Raw genomic sequence first — 21359 nt, forward strand, 5'->3', positions numbered from 1 at the left:
GGGTTTGACATTTTCCTCGCCGAGAGATAAATCTCTTCAATGCTCCAATGAATGCTTCCGTTGTTAGGTCTGTAACTACTTCCAAATGTACAGCCTTTGTTGCGAAGCAGACAAAGACAGCGATGTAAACCTTGTGTGGTCTCTTGCCTCGTATTTTGTAGTGGACCCATAACGGTCCGCAATAGTCAACGCCGGAGACAATAAACGGCCTTGCTGGTGTGACTCTGCTCGGTGGGAGATTTCCCATGATTTGGTTGTATAACTTTGGCTTCGCCCGGGTGCACCTTACGCAATTTTGCACAATGTTGCGAGCCATAGCCTTCCCCTTGATTATCCAATATTTTTGTCTTGATGTTGCCAGTAATAGTTGTGAGCCACAGTGGCTATTCTCTAAATGGATCATGCTAAGAATGAGTTTCACAATTGGATCGTTGTATGGTAACAACATCGGGTGTTTTGTGTCGTATGCTAAGGTTGCCTCTTCCAACCTGCCACCGACTCTAAGTATTCCTCTGTCATCAAGAAACGGAGTTAAACTATGTATGGAGCTTGATTTGTCCAATGCTCCATGTTTCCTCAATTGCTGAATTTCTTTCGCAAAATCTGCCACCTGTACGGTCTTGACTATTAGTTGCATCGCCTGATTCAACTCCATAGGTGTCAATACATCTGTCGAACTTCCATGCTTGCGTCCCTTTATCCTTTCTGAAAATCGCAGGACATAACCGACAATACGTTGTAATCGTCTAAATGAACCCTTGTGGTTGATTCCATAGATCATATCCTGTAACCCACTCTGTGAGGCAATTGCTGATACTGTAGATTTTGTCTTGAATTCAAGATCGGATTGATTTTCTCTATTCTTTGAGAAGGGCCCCGGCCAGAGAGATTCATTTCCATGTAGATACGTGGGTCCATAAAACCACATCAGACATCCCGACAGACGATCTGGTTTCATACCTCTGGATATATAATCGGCAGGATTATCCTTCGTCCCCACATGTCGCCATTGAGTGTTTATCGATCTGCCTTGTATATTTTTTACTTTGTTGGCAACGAACGTCTTTAGAGCTGATGGTTCTGAATTGATCCAGTACAATGTAATCTCTGAGTCTGACCAATAAATAGTCCTTAGATCTTCGTAACCCAATTCGGCTTTGACCTTAGCAGTAAGTTTTGTTCCCAATTCAGCGGCACAAAGCTCTAACCGTGGCAGCGTGATCTCCTTTATTGGTGCTATTTTTGATTTTGAACAAAGAAGTCTGACTATATGCCTGCCGTCTGGCAGCATAGCTCGAAGATACACCACAGCACCATATGCCTTTTCTGACGCGTCCACGAAAGTATGTATCTCAATTTTTGTTGGTTTCTCTCCATCAAACATGTGTCTGGGTAACCTGAAATCATTTAACATCTTCAGACCTCCTCGGAACGATAGCCAATATGCTGCCCTTTCTGTTGGCAGTTCCTCGTCCCAGCCAAGTTTATTCTTCCACAGTTGCTGAATAAAGATCTTAGCTGCTGACACCACAGGACCCGCAATTCCTAAGGGGTCAAACAATCTTGCCAAATCAGATGTGACCTTCCGCTTGGTGACCTTGGTGCATTCGTTCACATCACTCTTCAAACAAAATCGGTCTGCTTGAGGAATCCATGTTAATCCCAAAACCTTGGTTGATGATTTGTCAAAATTGAGATCTACTTCTCTATCTTCTGGAGGAATTCCATGCAGCAGTTTTAAGTGGTTAGCACACCATTTTCGTAGTCTAAATCCAGCTTCCAGTAGTAACATATTAACTTGTTTCTGCATCTCAATTGCCGTTGTTAAACTGTCAGACCCGCACATGCAATCGTCAACGTAAAAATTCTTTTGCAATACCATCGCCCCCAATGGATATCTTTGTATGTTCGTATCTGCTAGCCTTTTCAGACATCTTGTAGCAAGATATGGGGCACACGTCGTACCATATGTTAACGTATTCAACATGTAATGTTCGAGTTCCTTGTCTGGAGTGTTTCTCCATACGATTAGTTGATATTTGCGATCTCTTTTGTCGACTAGCACTTGTCTGTACATCTTTTCAATGTCTGTTGTAAACACAAATCTCGGCAGTCTAAACCGCAACAGCATTCCAAACAGATCTCCTTGAACCCTGGGACCTGAATGCAAAATATCATTGAGTGACCATCCAGATGATGACTTGCAAGACGCATCGAACACAACCCTCAGTTTTGTTGTGCTGCTATTTGGGCGTAGGACACAATGATGCGGGATATAGTAATGATTACCACGCACCTCTCTTGATTGTATTTTCGTCATATGTCCCAGATCCTCATACTCCTTCATAAATTTAGCATACTGCTCGTGAAGACTTGCATCCTTAGATAAGCAACGTTCCAACGCAAAGAATCTTGATGCTGCAATATTCAAGGATTCAGAAATTTTCTCAGGGCCGTCTGCAAACGGTAATCGCACCACAAACCGACCATTCTCATTCACTGTTGTATTTTGGTTGAAGTGATTTTCACACTGTTCCTCTGCTATTGTCAACTTCTGGTCTTCACAAACATCGTCTTGTTCCCAGAACATCTTTAATAAATCTTCTAAAGCATGTTCATCTTCTCCGAAAACGGCGCATGTCACAGTTTCTGATTCAGCCTGAACTCTTCCACTAGCAATCCATCCTAGTTTTGAGTTCTTCAATATAGGAAGCTCTTTGGACATTCGAAGTTCTTGTGAGAGAATCAGGTTGAAGTAGAACTCTGCTCCAAGTAGTACGTCAATCCTGGTCGTTTGATAAAAATAGGGATCTGCTAGTTTTATGGTTTCTGGAATAGGCCATGATGTGATGTCGATCTCAGTGCTTGGTTGGGGTGGCACTATATTTGGTAACACAAAGGCTTCTAGGCGTGTTCTGAATTTGCTGGTGAGTGACTTAAGCTCCACGTTGACCCTGTGGTTTGCGGTTCTTGATCTACCTCCAACACCTTCGATACAGAGAGATGTTTGAATGGGTTCGATACCCAACCTCTGCACTAGTCGCTCTGACACCAGATTAATTTGTGAACCGGAATCCAGAATCGCCTTAAACTCATAGCTTCTTCCATTATTTGCCTTGATCGCAACACGTGCGGTTGCAAGAAGTACGTATGATTGGGATCTATTCGCCGATGCTACTGTTGGCGGCTGTTGAACCGACAAATCTGCTGACTTGTTCTCTACTTGTGGCCTCGTTGAAAAATGCAAAAGTGTATTGTGTTTTTGTTGACACTTCCTGCACTTCCCACTTGTACACGTTTTTGCCTGATGGTCATCCTTGAAGCAATTTAGACACATCTTGTGTCTAGCAACCCATTTCTGTCTTTCGGGCACTGTCATTGCCAAGAACTGTTTGCAGTAATATAGGGGGTGGTCACCTTTGCACATGTGACATCTACGGATCGTGGTGGAAGCAGTCGTTGCTGACGGTTTGCTCTTCTGAATCCCATTGACAGCTTCTAATGATTCGAAACGACTCCTCAAACATTTCATGAAATGATCCATCGTTTGGAGTTCTTTCGAATCTACAATCGACTGCTCATACAACACATGAGTAGTCTTGTCCATCCTCTTTGTTAGGATGTGGATTAAGAGTGGATCCCATTCCTTTGGCCTTACTCCAAGACCCTCCAATGCCAATAACGATTCATGAAGACTATCATGAAAGTCCTTCACTGATCTGCTATCGCCAGACATGTTGGGCAGGTTTAGCATTCTCTCAAGTATAGTTGACACTTGAGCTCTCTTGTTATTGTACCTGTCTTGGAGTGTCTTCCAGGCAATGTCGTAATTCGCCTCGGTCAACTCGAGGTGCCTTATGAGTTTCTCGGCTTCCCCAGTCACGTTGGCCTTGAGATACCACATTTTTTGCACTTGTGGCAAGGCTTGCTCGTTGATCATTTTCCCAAAAATGTCAGCAAACGTCTGCCACTTCGAATAATCCCCATTAAATTGAGGGATTGTAATTTTTGGCAGATTAACTTGATTTGCCAAGTTTCCGCCTGATCTCTGCTGAGACGACGAATGATCGACCTGTGTTAGCGTCGATATTTTTTCTTTGAACTTTAACGTCTCTTCCTCTAAGAGAACGTAGGCTGATGCATCGTACCCCACCAACGTTGGGTCATCAAAGTCCTCGAACATTTTGAAGTGGATATCTTCCACGTGTGTCCACAGTTTTTCAATTGCAGCCACTGTCTGACAGGGAGCAGCTTGGCCTGAGTTGCCCCTTATTAACGTTTGTATGGACTGCATTAGAGCCCTCTGACGTCTCACTAATGCAGTCACGCTGCTGGTTGCAGTAAACTGGCCTGATTGTTTTTGCACCCCCTCCCTTGTTGCGGGAAGCGGTTTCTGAGGCATTTGTTCTTTGCCCCTTTTGATGTCTGCCTCGATGTTGTCGATTGCAGCTCTGTACTCTTCACCAATGACTTGGTATTCGTTATTGGTGATATGGAGATGTGACTCTGCCGCAGGATCTGCACGAATTTTGTTTTCATTGCGATCGATCTCTGCCCAGAGTGCTTCCATTTCCTTGAGCTTTTTGCTGTAGAACTCCACCGTTCTTCTTTCCAATGGAGCCTTTTTTACGTTCGCAATTGCCTTCCTCAACTCGGCAATTGCTGCTTGTTGTTGCTCGATTACTGTAGCTAGATCCATACTGTATCCGCCTTACGGTGATTAGCTATCAGTTGATTCAGATTCTTGATGTAGGTACTGGTTTCTTCTCCAGATGTTTCTGGCTCTTAGATGGTGCTACTAGTTGTACGTAACTAGCTCCTTTCACAAATAAATATTTCAAATTCCTTACCACTGGTGGGGGGAAATTCGAAATTTATGAGTGAATCAAGTAATCCTTGTCAGGATCACGTCGGGGTCACCAAAAAATGTTTATTAATATTAATTAAAGCAGATATACACAACACTTGAATTGTGTAACCTTGGTATGTTTACAATTTCTTGTAATCTACCAAGAATATTTATTTTTGCTTTCTATTTATACATTTTTGAATTCATTAAAACTAGCATTTAAAGTAAACTAAGCAATAAATTACTTCAGCCAATAACCCATGCAATGTGAAACCAATCGAGGTGTTTCTTTATTTAGGCTATTGGCCTGCATAAGGCAAACAATAATTATATAGGTCAGTTATATGCTGACATAGAATAAAATAATAATAAAAACAAAATTAAAAATGTGTTAGTAAAATATGTTCTTTTGAACAGTCTGCATGCGAAGGTCGTCTTATAGCGTCAAACAGTCACGTTAAAAAGGACACGATAAAAAAAGGAATGAATAAAAATATTCTTCCTTAGCAAGCAAGAAATGATGTTGTTAAGAACATATGCACAAACATAACAATAAAGTACCAAGCAATGGAACATACACACAAACATATGCATACAGTTACTTCAATCTTTCAATTCTGAGTATTGTTTTCATTAAATTGCAAACACAGCATTCTTTCTAAAGTTCAGTAAACAATGGTAAAAATAATAGCCGTTGACTTTCTTGCAGTTCTGTTAATCTAGCATTTATTTAATTTAAGTTCACTTGCCATTCGATCCTTGGCTTGCTATGTTTGTAAATTTAATTAATGCATGTAGTATGCAAAATATTTTATTCTGTCATCATTTATTAATATTACTTTAAAATCTATGTTAAGAAAATAATGCAAATAAAAAGAATAACATCAATAAAGAAAGTTTGTCGTATTAACGCTTTTGACAAAATCAATTGTTTTATTCTCATTTATCGACAATTTCCTTCAAGTGCATGTGCATGTATTAGTTCAAATTTATGTGTTTGAATTGAGGTCCACTAAATCCTAATAATAGGTTCACTAACATTTTTGGTGACCCCGACGTGATAACCTTCTGTAGTACACAAATTTCTTTGGAAATTAAAATTTCAACAATCTTTGTTAGTTTAAATATCAAAAATGGCATATCTTCAAGACCTTAAAGTCGAACAAGAGGAAAGGGGAGTTAGCTTCGAGAAATTCATCGCAACTATTAAGAAAGCCCCACTTGAAAGAAGATCGGCAGAGTTCTATAAGGCCAAGCATGATGATGGTGGCGTCGTTGACTAAAGATGACTCGTACATTGCAGAGAATCTGCATAGAACGACCGGTGAGAAGTTTAGAGCAACTGTACAATATATCGAGGCAGAAATGAATAAATTGAAGTCTGCCAAAGTCACGCCAATTCCAAGCTCAACAACCTCCCACGTTGAGGGACTTGCCAAAAGAATAAATGCTCGAATGGTCGCTCTTAGTCGCCATTTGCAGAGTTTGGACTCAGTTGAAGCGAAACAGTCGAAGCAATTCTATGGGATCAAAGAGGAGACCATTAAAAGTTTGTGGAATCAGGTTGTATAGTTATACGATGAAATATGGCAGCAGATCGCGGATCCATCTAAAATAGGTTTGAATCAGGACAGCTACGAAATATTGGAAGATTCAGCCCAGCATAATCTCATAAAGCTAGCAGTCCCGAAAGGTAAATGTAGTGACGGCGTAGAATTTGTGCCGCGACTGGGAAATGACCGCTACCGACGGTAACAATTCCTCAATTCAATGCAGATTGTTTGAAGTGGAGTCAGTTCTATGAGCTGTTCTTGGAGATGGTAGACAAACAACCTCTTCCGAATGTTAAAAGAAATGTGGTACCTGAAATCCAATTTGTCGGGCGAAGCTGGAAAACTCATAAGTCATCTAGCCTTAACGGAGGACAACTACAGGACAGCATTGATGCTCTTTCAAGAACATTATAACAATAAACGGATTCTTGTTTCCACACTGGTAGAGCGGATTCTGAATCAACAAATAGGGGTCTCATCTACGGATGCTATCAAAGCACTTGATGACACTACACGAGAATGTATGTTAGCTCTGAACAATCTGGTTATTGACACATCGTCTTGATAGCAAAGCATCCCAACATTCAGTTAATTTTGAAGAAATTGGATCTTACTCTGTACATACGATTTATGCAATCCCATACAAAACCGAAAGAGGTTCCTACTATGAAGGAATTGTTTGCATTCTTAGAAGTACAATTTGAATCGATGGAGTCAATAAGAAAACCTTCTACTAGTCCAAGGTTCAAAAAAGACTGTGTCGTCAATAGCATCAGTGGAGGTTCAAAACAATTGTGACCTAAGCAAAAATAGGCAATTCTTGGCAATGACAGAAGCTGAAAGTCTCAAATGAGTGCATCAATATCAATTGCGTGCAAATTGTTTTAAGTCTAAACATACAGTAAAAACTTGTACTTCTGATAACTTCAAAAATGTAAAAGTAAGCACAACACATTACTACATTTGCCAAGAAAATCTGAAACATTTTCGATTGCCGCAAGCCAAAAATCAACCTTAATGATCGATTCAAGTCAACATCGCTGCTATTTCTTCAGCTTCAGCGGAAGACCAAAGGAACGTAATTGTAGCCACCACTAGAGTTATCATCAAGGCTACAAACGGTATGTCAGGCAAATTTGGGGCTGCACTTGATTCAGGTTCACAAGTGAACATCGCGACAGAAAGGCTAAAAAAGAAGTTTAAAACAAAAGATACTTCATTGTCTATTGACGTCCAATAATTCAAAATTTTCAACTAATTTGGAAGCATTTGTTTTACCAACAATCATACCTACACAGCCCAATCGTGATTTGGATCTCTGACAATTTCCGAATTACATTAGGTTTGCAGATTGAAAAACTATGGAAACTTGAAGAAGTAGAAACAATAGAGAAAGTAATGTCTCCCTTAGAAAATCTTTGCGAATCCCATTACAACCAACATTTTAACAACAATGGTGTATAATCGATTTATGAATTTGGAACGCCGACTTCTACAGAAAGAAGAATGCAATACATAAAGTTCATGGAAGAATATGAGCATCTGAAGACAAATGGAAAAAGTTGACGTGGGTTCTATATAAAACCCTAAACCTAAGCAAATAGAGTATCAGTTATCCAAACATTAACATTACTAGAACAATGGAAACACGTCTCATCCAATATTCTATATTCTATTCTATCATGCCGATATTCTATAACGAGGATTTAAAGCAGCAGATCTGTCTTAATGTCGGTTATGGTTTCATGGACCTGTCTTTCTTCATGGAAAAGAAGAGCTGTGGCCGGCTGAAGTCTCTTCTCAATGTGTTTTTATACCCTCAGCCATATGGCTACAGAGGGTATATATCATTTGATACGGTCAAAACGTGCCTAGTCGAAATAACGGTTTTAGACCCTATGTCTCTTTGGACCAAATCCGTTTCAGAACATTTGGAGTCGATATAGCGATGTCCGTTCGTCCGTCCGTCTGTCTGGCTGGCTGGTGCGCACGATAACTCTCGAAGGGAGTATCCGATTTGGTCCAAACTTGGTACATCGTAATATTTTTGTTAAACTTAGATCGAGTTCGGAGATGGGCAATATCGGTCCACTCCTTCTGGTAACTCCCCCAGAAATGGTCAAAATTTTGAATAATTACATCTCTTATAAAATTTGATATAAGGGTCCGATTGTCTTCAAATTTCACACATGCCAATATTTATGTTAACCCAAGGTCTGATGTTAAGATGGAATATATCGGTCCATTCCTTTTGGTACCTCTCTGATGCCTTGACTGTGAATTTTTCCTCGCAGGGGCAGTGCCCTGGTATTTCCCACCATGCATTAATTTTTGGAGGGGTTGAACTCCCTGAAGAAAAGGTTATTGAGTTCCTGGATTTTCGTAGGACTGACGGGCGGGGTGTGGAAGATTATGTTTGCAATTTTGATTTTAGTCCTCTGTATCTTACAAGTGATGTTGACCAACAGTTTGCTTTGTTTGATTTGTTGTTTCAAAATTTGTTGTCTTTTGTACCTAATACTACCAGCTGTTCTCGCCCCAAAAAATGATGCTTGGTTGGGGTTGGATGTGGTAAAGTCGGCCTGTTACGTTAGGGATCAGGCTTATCTGGAGTGGCGTAGGCGTCCTACGGTTCGCAACAGGCAGATATTTTGTATGTATAGAAACCGCTGTAATGCTGTCATGCGTAATGAAAGAAGGAAATTTTATGAGGAAATGTTTGGTCGTATGAGTAGTGTGCAGATATGGAAGTCGTTCAGGTCGTTTGGTTGTCTTGATGATGGTTGTGATGTCCCATTTATTGATGTCAATGCTGTTAATAATTACTTTTGTAGTGTTGGTAATTTAGGTTCGTCTCGTGATTTTGTTGTTAGTGAGGCCAATGCTTTTGATTCTTTTAGATTTGACTGTGTGTACATGGATGATTTGTTTCGTGCTTTGCGGAATATTGAGTCAAATGCTGTAGATGTTGATGGCATACCTATTAAGTTCTTCAAATGCGTATTCCCTTACATTTGTAGTCACTTTCTGCATTTTGTAAATTGTATTTTTATGACGTCAACCTTTCCATTTGCGTTGAAGGTTGCTCGTGTGGTGCCTGTGCCGAAGAAGGGGAGTTCTTATCATCAGACGAATCTTCGACCAATAAGCATTCTGCCGGCTATGTTGAAATAAGGATGCGATTGTTGATTTGCTATATAGTCTTCAAGCTCATTTGCCTCTTAGTGTTAGGATGATGGCTGCCAGATCTTTATTAATGTCTCATGTCAACTATTGTTTGGAAGTCATCTCTGGGGCGAATGCTTCCCTAATTCTGCGCGTACGCAAACTTGTTAACTCTATTGTTAGATATGTGTTTGGGTTGCGCCGTAGTGATCGTGTAACACAGTATGTTATTAAGTTTCTTGGACTGTCATTTGACAGATATGTTGAATACCGCCTTGTGTCATTACAAAATTATGAGGAACGTTAATTATCCTTTATATAATAAGTTTGTGTTTTGTAGATCATCTCGAAATCCGCAATTGCTGTTTCCAAGATTTTCGTCTGTAGTTGGTGAGAAGGCGTTTGTTGTGAGATTGTGGAATCAGCTCCCTCTGACCCTTCGTAATTTTACCTGTTCTTTTGATATGTACAAGAAGAGGTGTTTTGAATATTTGTCTGTTCATTGAGTTTCTGGTTGCGGGTTATTTTTTGTTATTTCTTTTTAGTTATTGGCTGGGGGCCATTTTTATGGTTGTTTATTTTCCACGTAGTACATACTTTTATTGTTCTTTTCTTTTTTAAGGATTTTTTTGCTATACTTGTAGTAGCTACATTCGCTCGGTTGGAAACGAGTGATGATTAGCGCTTAAGTGTATTGATGCCTCTTGCCTTTTTCCTCTCTACCTTGCTAAACTGTTGTTCAGCTTGGTAGAGGAGTTGTGTCTGAGGGTCTAATTACTAAATTGCTACTAAATTTAAATTATTATTATTATTATTATTATTATTTTTTGTATATATTTTACTATTCGTTGATAATTTTTGTTATTTATTTAGTTTTTTAGATTAATTTGGTACAACAGTATATGTTAGTATAAGATTTTCCATGTTGGCTTATTTATATTGAATTGTATAAAATAAATGAAATGAAATTAAAAAAAAATTGAAAAAAAAAATATTTTTTTTTGCACAGAAAGAGAAACGATAATCCGATTTTGCTCAAACGTTGCAAATCTTAATATTTGCGTCAGTACTAGGTGAAGTGTGAAAATGGACAAGATCGGTCCTCTCCTTATGGTACCTCCCCCACAAAGGGTCAATATTTTCAATAATTAAAACTCTCATACAATTGATGTAAGAGTCCGATTGTCTTCAAATTTCACACATCCCAATATTTAATGTAACCCAAGGTCTGGTGTTAAGATGGAATATATCGGTCCACTCCTTCTGGTACCTCCCCCACAAAGGATCAACATTTTGAGTATCCGCGAAGCTCATAAAACGCAAAATTAACATCCGATTCTGTTCAGACTTGGAGCTTCTCAATATTTTCATCAACACAAGATCTGGCAACTTATAATTGTCATAACTTGCAAAACGATTCGGTGATTCTTAACAACTTGCTATTTCTAAATATTTCTCTTAACCAGTATTCTGATATGAATATGTAATTTGTCAGAATTTATGATTTCGCATAAAATTGGATATGAATGTTCAATTTCCATCAAATTTTGCACATACCAATATATTTTATCTGTATTAGATGAAGAAGGAAAATGGAATACTTCGGTCCGCTATATCTGTTACCTGACGCATATTTCCGAAAATGTGCACCTATCTCATATAAAGTACAAGAAGTAGCCGATATAGTCCAAATCTGTCACATTCATAACTCAAGGCTGTGGGTATACATCTGTCTGCAAAACCGACTGATACTATTTTACTTGTTAATAATAATTTGAAGTTAAAAATTGCAGCTAATACAGCAATAGTCAATGCAGAAATCAATTTAATATATGAAATAGAACACAAAAATTCCTTCAGGAAATTGCAAAGGATTGTGGCATACGTGCTTAGATTCGCGAGAAGGTATTCTTCGTGTTTGAGGCAGATTGGAACACTCTATGCTACACCTAGAGGCAAAACACCCAATAATTCTGCCATATAACGATACGCTGGTAAAATTACTGTTTAAGATAACTAATGAGGAGAACAAGCATTGTGAACCCCAAGCACTTTTGAACACAATAAGGCAGCGATTTTGGTCAATCAAAGTAAAAATAACGGCAAGATCCACTGTTTTAAAATGCATTAGGTGTACCAGAGCGCGACCACAACTATATCATCAAATAATGTGCAATCTGCCACTAACAAGGGGAGTTCCTGCTGGACCAATCATAAATTGTAGAGTGGACTATTGCGGCCCATTTTGGATACATTACAAGGTGAGGGTCAAACGACCAACTAAGGCATATGCTACTTTGCAACAAAGGCAGTTCATTTAGAACTGGTCTCTGTCTTATCCACTGAATCATTCATCGGTGCCATCAAACGATTTATTGCTCGCCGCGGGCATTACAAAAACATATTTTCTAATAATGCTACTAACTTTGTCGGAGACAAAAATAGTTTATCTGAAAGCATTTATGCAAAGAATGTACAAGATTCAATTATTTCCGATGCGAGTGCTAGGGTTATACAATTTCATTTTATTCCACCAAGAGCACCTCATTTCGGAGGTTTATGGGAAGCTGCAGTGAAATCAACAGAATCACTAACACATGAATAATTAGAAACTATTATCATGGAAATTGAGGCTATCCTGAATTCGTGGCTTCTCACACATCTATCTAACGATACAGAGAGTCTTGATGCACTGACGCCGGCATATTTTCTAATAGGAAAAGCTCTAAATTCGCAAGTAGACAGCAGAGCAAATACGTTGAAATGGGCAGCACCTCCCACTGGAAGTTAGTTTCACAAATTAAGCAGCAACTCTGGAAAAGGTGGTCAGAGGAATATTTACAAGAACTGCTACAACGTTACAAACAGAAGAAAAGGACAAAACAATCTTATGACAGGAGATATGCTCATTATAAAGGAAGACAATCTTCCTCCGACGAAATGGCCTTTGGGTAGAATTTTAAATGTTTTCGCCGGTGGTGACGGAGTTGTTAGAGTCGCCGAAGAAAAAAACATCCACTGGATTATTCAAGCGAGCCATTCACAGGTTGGCTCCATTATTTAGAAAAAGTCAAGATGAAGCTTCAACACATAAAAATTCAATGCAAAGTGATAAAAGTTTGACAACGAGGCAATCGTTAGAAGGCAAAGATACAAGAAATATCATTCTGGCAAAAAGACCAAAACTTGCAAGTAGCCCAATATTTTTGTCAGTATTATTAACTTTATTCCAAATTCTTTTCGCTCTATGCAACAACGTACAAGTTCAACAATTTCAGAATGATCCGGGACTGTATTTTGAAAATAGGACCGGTGAAACTGTATGCGGCAGAATGGAAAATTTTAGTGTATAACGATTTAACACTCTTTTTATCTGAAAAAATCACTGTAATCTGGCTGGCAAACATTGCAGCATATGTGTCCGGTAATAATTGAAGTCAATTGCATTACCAAAACAAATGGATTTTTGCTACCACCACCGACATTGAATCTTCAATAGTATGTGGAACGGAAACTACCCTCATCGCTATAAAAATGTTGGAATAATGGAGATGGTCCCAACTGCATGATAAAAACAAGTTTGTTTATCATTCATTGTCATTTTGAAGCATAAATATACACACAAAGATATGCATACAGTTACTTCATTCTTTTTTTTTTTTTTTTTTTTTTTTTCATAAAATTTTAATTACAGCATTCATTCTAAAGTTCATTAATCGACGATTTCCTTCAAGTTCATGTGCTTGAAAGGAAAACCAATCTGGATTTAAAGTGTCAGTTCAAAATTATGTGTTTGTATTGAGGTCCACTAAATACTACTAATAGGTTTATTAACAGATCTTAAAACAGAATTATTGTCTGCGATAACGAAACAGAACACAAATTTTCCTTTTGCTACAATAAAACAAAACAAATTTGAAACAATTTCGTGGTTGAATGTGACTAGGATTGTTAAAATATCGGATATCGGTGGGTAACGTTATATTTGCGCTACAGGAAAACGGGAACCTAGATATTCAATATTCTGCCACCGAACCCATTATGTACTACAAATACCAATTTTTAGAAACTGTCGCAAAATGTGGTAAAAATCATCAAAATGCCGAATATCGGGAGGTATCGATATGTGGGGGCTGTACGAAAACAAAGGCCTATATATACAATGTTCCGGCACCGGGGCTAAAACCATTAAGAAACGGAAAATACAAAATACGGAAGATCGGGATGTACTGTTTTATGGACGCTATATGAAAACGTGGACCTATGTATACAATGTTCCGCTATCGGAGCTAGAGCTTACTACGAAATACATATATCATTGCAAGGGTATTTATTAACCAAATTAGAAGCCGAAGATTGGGGGGAAACAAAACAAAGGGAATATATGAGCTGATTTTTTTACCTATTTAATTAGTTGGATATTTTCTTACAGATTATAAATGTATTCTTGTACTTTTTACAATATTAAGACCCAATGCAAAATCAATTAAATTATAAAGTTCATTAAAATCTTTTGACATTCTTGTAAAAGGATCAGCATTTGCATAGCTCATTCTGGAGAGTTGAATTGCCAGTGGTACGTAGTGGCGGGTAGTACGTTGAGGAACATTGAAATTGATAACAAGAAACCCGACCCATTTTAAAGAAATGAGACATTTAGCATATTCTTGCAACTTTCCAGAGTTGACAACTTTCTCAGGGAGGGTCTAGAATATTATCAAATAAAAATTCAAACATCGCAAGTAGGAAAGTAGGCATTTTTTATAAATAGGGTCCCATATGACCGAAGGGTATCCCCGAATTGGCCCAACAATTGACATGCATAATTTTTTTTGTTACATAAGACTTGCTCCAGCGTTTCACAAAACCGAAAACTGATTTTGCTTTGTTTATAGATACAAAAATGTGTGAATTTAAGTTAAGTTTACAATCCAATATGACTCCAAGATCAACGAAGTGAAGTCACCGAGTTTGTAAGAAGTTATAAGTGTTCATTTTAAGTAATTAATTTTCGTTTTAAATAATTAATTTTCGTTTTTCCGGTTAAGTGGTAATAAATCTGACCAAAAAGCTAAAGACTTGCCGCAAACTGTGCAACAACCGGACACACTCCTAACTTTAAAAATGTTGAAATATTAACACAAGATAACAATTGCAAGCGAAGATACATGTTGAAAATGCTTCATATAATTAATGCCCCTGTAGAAAATAGAATGAACTATAAATCGGACACAGGACACTGTGCGCAATTTTATAGAAATACAATAGAAAGACACAAAAAAGTTTAGTCTGAAAATCTCTGTAAGGTGAAGTGGAAGCAAAATTGTTTTTGAGAATATAACAAAAGTAATTACTTGTATTTGCTAATTGTTTATAAAATATTTAAATGCATGTTATTTGTTTTTAAGTTCAATCCCTGATGATGATCGTCGATTTTAATGAAACTAGTTTATATATTTCTTCTACAAGCTAAGAAATGTTTTCACATCGTCGGCATATATCCAAATATTTGAGAATTTAATAGATGAAGGTGGATCGTTTATAAATAAAGAATAAAGAAATCCTCCATTGACTATTGTTGTGAATGGAAGGAGGTTTGTTGTTGGACACTTTTTCTGAAATCCGTGCTGATAAGAAGATAACATAGAACTGATACAATGGTTCAGGATTTCCGTAATTAGTTTTTCGAAAAGTTGTAAATTCACACTTAATTTTGTAATAAAGTAAGAGGCAACAGAAAAGCATCGGCGCAATTCATCATAATGCAACTCGGATTTTATCTGGTCCGAAATTAAAGTCATATTTTCAGGGATGCCAACTGACGTAAAAATCGCTACAGAAGTTTTTTTAAAAACCACCATAAATCGCTACTGACTAAGACTAAATAACGCTATAAAAAACCATCACAAATCTCAACTGACTTAAACCAACAAACACTATGAAAATTTGTAAAAACGGCAGAATTTATCATTCGTTATGCAGAAGAGGAAATATTAAAATAAAAAATATATTCAATTAATTTTAAATAATTCAATAAATTTATAAACAATAATAATAGGGTAAGTGTACCAGTAGTCGACACGTTTAGGATTTTCGCGTTTTTAATCGCTCACCATTTCAATTATTACAAAGTTAATTTATTCAGATTCGAAATTTTGTATAGTTTTTGCAATAATAAATAAAGTTTTAATAACTTTTTATTAAATTTAATAAATTTGTAGTTTTATTAAAACAATGCTTTTTTGCCAGTAGTCGGCACCACTTGCCAATTGGCGGTATGGCATGTTTCAACAGTCGGCAAACCGAATAATTAATAATAATAATAAATTAATTCATTAAAATATTATATTTTTGTTAAGTTAAACTAATTTGAAGTCTTTATTGCACTTTTCTTAAGAATATGGATTGTTGAGGGCCTTCACAGACAAAAATTTAATTTTTATTAGAATAAATCATCTTTTCTTAGCGAAATTGTACACAAAGATAGCTGACAATATATTTGAAGTAAACAAAATATATTTAGTTATAATAGTTTCATTTATTTGGGCTTAAAACTAAAAAGTGCCTACTACTGGGACATGACGAACTTAGGCACACTTACCCTATATGTTTTTTATCTGACTTGAACATAAATAAAAAAAAACTTAGGCAAAAATACGTCAATCTCTGATTTTGCAGTTTAAAATTTAAACAAAGTTAAATCACAATAGTGAACAGCTAATACGTTTATTTTCAAATTGTTGTTACAAGTTAAATAATATAATATTTTAAATATGTCAATCTATTAGATATCAAAGTGCGTTCAATAGTGCAATTAGTTAGAGTTAATTTCGAAGGGGTAGTTATCGCAATTATATGTTGTAGTAGAAAAAGATGTATTGAAAAAATCTGCAAACAAGTTTGTTACAACAGTCTTATCATATGCTTCGGCATAATAACTGGATGTGCGTTTCGAATTGACAAATTTGTAGAAAGATTTCAGATTCTGATTTAAAGTTGTTTTGGATTTGGTGAGATAATTGGAATAGCAGATATTATTCAGAATAGTATATTTAGATTGTGCTGCAGAATATTTTCGGTAGTCAATAGCAGATCCTTTTATATTTCTTATATTGTTTATTTTTCACATATTTAGCTTTAACCAAACCTTTGTAAAAATTTCGATAGCGCCATTCAAATCATAAATACCAGTCGGTGTTTTGCTTTAGATCACGTAACTGCTTATAGCTTGTTTCTAAAAAGCATAATGATTTCTCGTTTTGGGTCATGGGCTCAGTTTTGTTCCCAGTAGGAAATGAAAAATTAATTTGATTTTTGGTTGGCGCAAGTCTTCGGGACAAATGGTATTTATCCTCAGGTAAAAAAAGTTCACACGTGTTTGGCATATTAAAACGATCCAGTATATAAATTAAATCCTCTGGTTTAGCTTTTTGTAAAACGGCTTTTAATGCATGGCTATGCTTTTTAAAAACTACTTGCGGAGATGAAGAAGGAATATAAGAGCGTATTCTGAAGACCTTTTTTCAAATTGTTTTTGACTTCGACGGCAATAAACTTAATATTAACGGAATAATCAAAATTCAATAATTCGAATGAAAAAAAAATATAGGGACAGCTATAAGTACACACCACCATTGCTTCCAATGTCACGTCAAAAGATATTGTATTTATTTTACAGAATTTCTGAGTTTAAAATCCGTCCGTTTAACCAGGGTCCAGTCATTACTTTGATATGATGTTCAAGGTAAAACTTTTACTTTTACAAAAAATAAACAAATCGTAATTATTTCTCCAGTTTTTAATGAGGTTCTTTATTCACTTAAAAAAAAAACTAAAAATGAAAATACAAAAATAATTTTGAATGAAAAATAATATATGGAAAACTAAAAAGGCTCAATTTTTGCCTGGTCAAGACTAAAGCAACTTTTTGATTTTTTATTTTAAAATTATTAATTTTTGGCTAGTCAGTAGCATAACCATTATTTTTGATAGCAGCTGCACACCTACGAGGCATTGAATCTATAACACGCTCAATTTGATCCTTGAGTATGCTTTCCCAGGCACCCTTAATTCTTTAGTAAATGTTGTTTATTTCTTTAAGAATCTCGCTTGATCTTCCTGTCTACGATACTCCAATGGTTATTTATGAGGTTTAGGTCAATGATTGTGCCGGCCATGACAAAACATCGATTTTTGACTCCCGCAACCAATCTTTGACAAGTTTTAATGCATGTTTGTGATCATTGTAATGCTGTAACACCCAAATAAGCCGAATATTTTCCTCAGCGAAAAGGAACAACGTGATGTCCAACACATCTTTGTAAACATACCGATCCATAACTTCCTGTATTTCATGGATAGGCCTAAGTCCATAGAAAGAAAAACAGCGCCACACCATTTGTAACCCTCCCTCATGTTTTACTGTACCTTTGCAACACTACGGCTTGAGTCTTTTATTTTTTGGTCTTCTCACCGTAAAATTATATATGTCTGAGCCTGTAATATTAAACGTGAACCATCCCAGAATAGAATTTTTTCCATTGAGCTAGATTCCAATTAGTATTATCGTTTCCGAAAGACTTTCCGATATTTTCCGATATAAATGGTTTTTTTATGGCTTACGGGCATGCAGACCAGCTGCCACTACCCGTCTACGTACTGATCTCGAGCTTATATCCAATGATAGCTCTCTCACCAATTCAGTTCAACTCTGAAATGGTTATTTTTTATTTTTCTCACAATTTGTTGATCAGTACAGGCTGAAGTATTTCGTGGCCTTCATCCGTTATAAACTGTTACTACTGAACCAGTTTCATAAAACCGACTTAGTATACGAGAAATGGCAGAAATATTTCTCGGAAATCATTCTCTGCGTTAGCTTGTTTTTTAAATATTGGAAAATAGCACTGTTACACGGTGATATTGTTTTATTATATTGTTTAGATTATTCAAACAAATTTCAATCAATAACTTAAAATACATTCTTCTCCAAACTGATTATTTTAGGATTTGACACTCTTCAAGCAAAGGACAAATATTTTCGGCCGGATAGGCTTTGTTCTTTCTTTACTAGTTTTCACATACGTATGTGTATATTGACACAATCGAGCAAAATCCTAATGTGTCACATTTGCAGCAAACGCAAAAAATCTTTTTAAACCCTCCACCATTCTATGGAGGGTATATTAACTTTGTCATTTCATTTGTAACTCCTCGAAATACTCATGTCAAACCCAACAAAGTATATATATTCTTGATCAGTGTAAAATTCTAAGTCGATTATATATATGAGCTGATTTTTTTAACCTATTTAATTAGTTGGATATTTTCTTACAGACTATAAATGTATTCTTGTACTTTTTACAATATTAAGACCCAATGCAAAATCAATTAAATTATAAAATTCATTAACATTTTTTGACATTCTTGTAAAAGGATCAGCATTTGCATAGCTCATTCTGGAGAATTGAATTGCCAGTGGTACGTAGTGGCGGGTAGTACGTTGAGGAACATTGAAATTGATAACAAGAAACCCGACTGAAACATCACCCATTGTAGAGAAATGAGACATTTAGCATATTCTTGCAACTTTCCAGAGTTGGCAACTTTCTCAGGGAGGGTCTAGAATATTATCATAATTAAATATTTTTTATTCTACTGGCCTTAAGCCAAAAAAAAAATAAAAAAGAAAATTAATTTTCTTAAGATTACAATTGCATAAGTTAACAAATGAATGCAAATCATTTTAATGAAACTAGTTTATATATTTAGCTTGTAGATAAGAAATGTTTTCACATCGTCGGCATATATCCAAATATTTGAGAATTTAATAGATGAAAGTAGATCGTTTATAAATAAAGAATAAAGAAATCCTCCATTGACTATTGTTGTGAATGGAAGGAGGTTTGTTGTTGGACACTTTTTCTGAAATCCGTGCTGATAAGAAGATAACATAGAACTGATACAATGGTTCAGGATTTCCGTAATTAGTTTTTCGAAAAGTTGTAAATTCACACTTAATTTTGTAATAAAGTAAGAGGCAACAGAAAAGCATCGGCGCAATTCATCATAATGCAACTCGGATTTTATCTGGTCCGAAATTGAAGTCATATTTTCAGGGATGCCAACTGACGTAAAAATCGCTACAGAAGTTTTTTTTAAAAACCACCATAAATCGCTACTGACTAAGACTAAATAACGCTATAAAAAACCATCACAAATCTCAACTGACTTAAACCAACAAACACTATGAAAAGTTGTAAAAACGCAAAATTTATTATTTGTTATGCAGAAGAGGATATATTTAAAATAAAAAATATATTCAATTAATTTTAAATAATTCAATAAATTCATAAACAATAATAATAGGGTAAGTGTACCAGTAGTCGACACGTTTAGGATTTTCGCGTTTTTAATCGCTCACCATTTCAATTATTACAAAGTTAATTTATTCAGATTCGAAATTTTGTATAGTTTTTGCAATAATAAATAAAGTTTTAATAACTTTTTATTAAATTTAATAAATTTGTAGTTTTATTAAAACAATGCCTTTTGCCAGTAGTCGGCACCACTTGCCAATTGTTCCAACAGTCGGCAAACCAAATTTTTTGTAAGAATAATAAATAAAAATAATAAATTAATTCATTAAAATATTATATTTTTGTTTAGTTAAACTGATTTGACGTCTTTATTGTACTTTTCTTAAGAATATGGATTGTTGAGGGCCTTCACAGACAAAAATTTAATTTTATTAGAATAAATCATCTTTTCTTAGCGAAATTGTACACAAAGATAGCTGACAATATATTTGAAGTAAACAAAATACATTTAGTTATAATAGTTTCATTTATTTGGGCTTAAAACTAAAAAGTGCCTACTACTGGGACATGCCGAACTTAGGCACACTTACCCTATATGTTTTTTATCTGACTTGAACATAAATAAAAAAAAACTTAGGCAAAAATACGTCAATCTCTGATTTTGCAGTTTAAAATTTAAACAAAGTTAAATCACAATAGTGAACAGCTAATACGTTTATTTTCAAATTGTTGTTACAAGTTAAATAATATAATATTTTAAATATGTCAATCTATTAGATATCAAAGTGCGTTCAATAGTGCAATTAGTTAGAGTTAATTTCGAAGGGGTAGGTATCGCAATTATATGTTGTAGTAGAAAAAGATGTATTGAAAAAATCTGCATACAAGTTTGTTATAACAGTCTTATCATATGCTTCGGCATAATAACTGGATGTGCGTTTCGACTTGACAAATTTGTAGAAAGATTTCAGATTCTCATTTAAAGTTGTTTTGGATTTGGTGAGATAATTGGAATAGCAGATATTATTCAGAATAGTATATTTAGATTGTTCTGCGGAATATTTGCGGTAGTCAATAGCAGATCCTTTTATATTTCTTATATTGTTTATTTTTCACATATTTAGCTTTAACCAAACCTTTGTAAAAATTTCGATAGCGCCATTCATTATATTATCATTAGATCACGCAACTGCTTATAGCTTGTTTTTAAAAAGCATAATGATTTCTCGTTTGGATCATGGGCAGTTTTGTTCCCAGTAGGAAATGAAAAATTAATTTTAATTTTTGGTTGGCGCAAATGGGACAAATGGTATTTTTCCTCAGGTAAAAAAAGTTCACACGTGTTTGGCATATTAAAACGATCCAGTATATAAATTAGATCCTCTGGTTTAGCTTTTTGTAAAACGGCTTTTAAAATCCTCCGGCTATGCTTTTTTAAAAACTACTTGCGGAGATGAAGAAGGAATATAAGAG

At 35.8% G+C, this 21359-nt stretch overlaps 2 protein-coding genes across 2 annotated transcripts in view; both read left to right on the top strand.

The window, feature by feature from the left end:
* LOC101891437 (serine--tRNA ligase, mitochondrial) overlaps window positions 1–21359 on the top strand; it is a 372190-nt gene that overhangs the window by 38014 nt on the left and 312817 nt on the right. The gene's annotated exons all lie outside the window — the stretch shown is intronic.
* LOC101890175 (serine--tRNA ligase, mitochondrial) overlaps window positions 1–21359 on the top strand; it is a 112573-nt gene that overhangs the window by 18504 nt on the left and 72710 nt on the right. The window lies entirely within an intron of this gene.

Source organism: Musca domestica, unplaced genomic scaffold, assembly GCF_030504385.1.
Source record: "Musca domestica strain aabys unplaced genomic scaffold, Musca_domestica.polishedcontigs.V.1.1 13, whole genome shotgun sequence".
NCBI classification, from domain to species: domain Eukaryota; kingdom Metazoa; phylum Arthropoda; class Insecta; order Diptera; family Muscidae; genus Musca; species Musca domestica.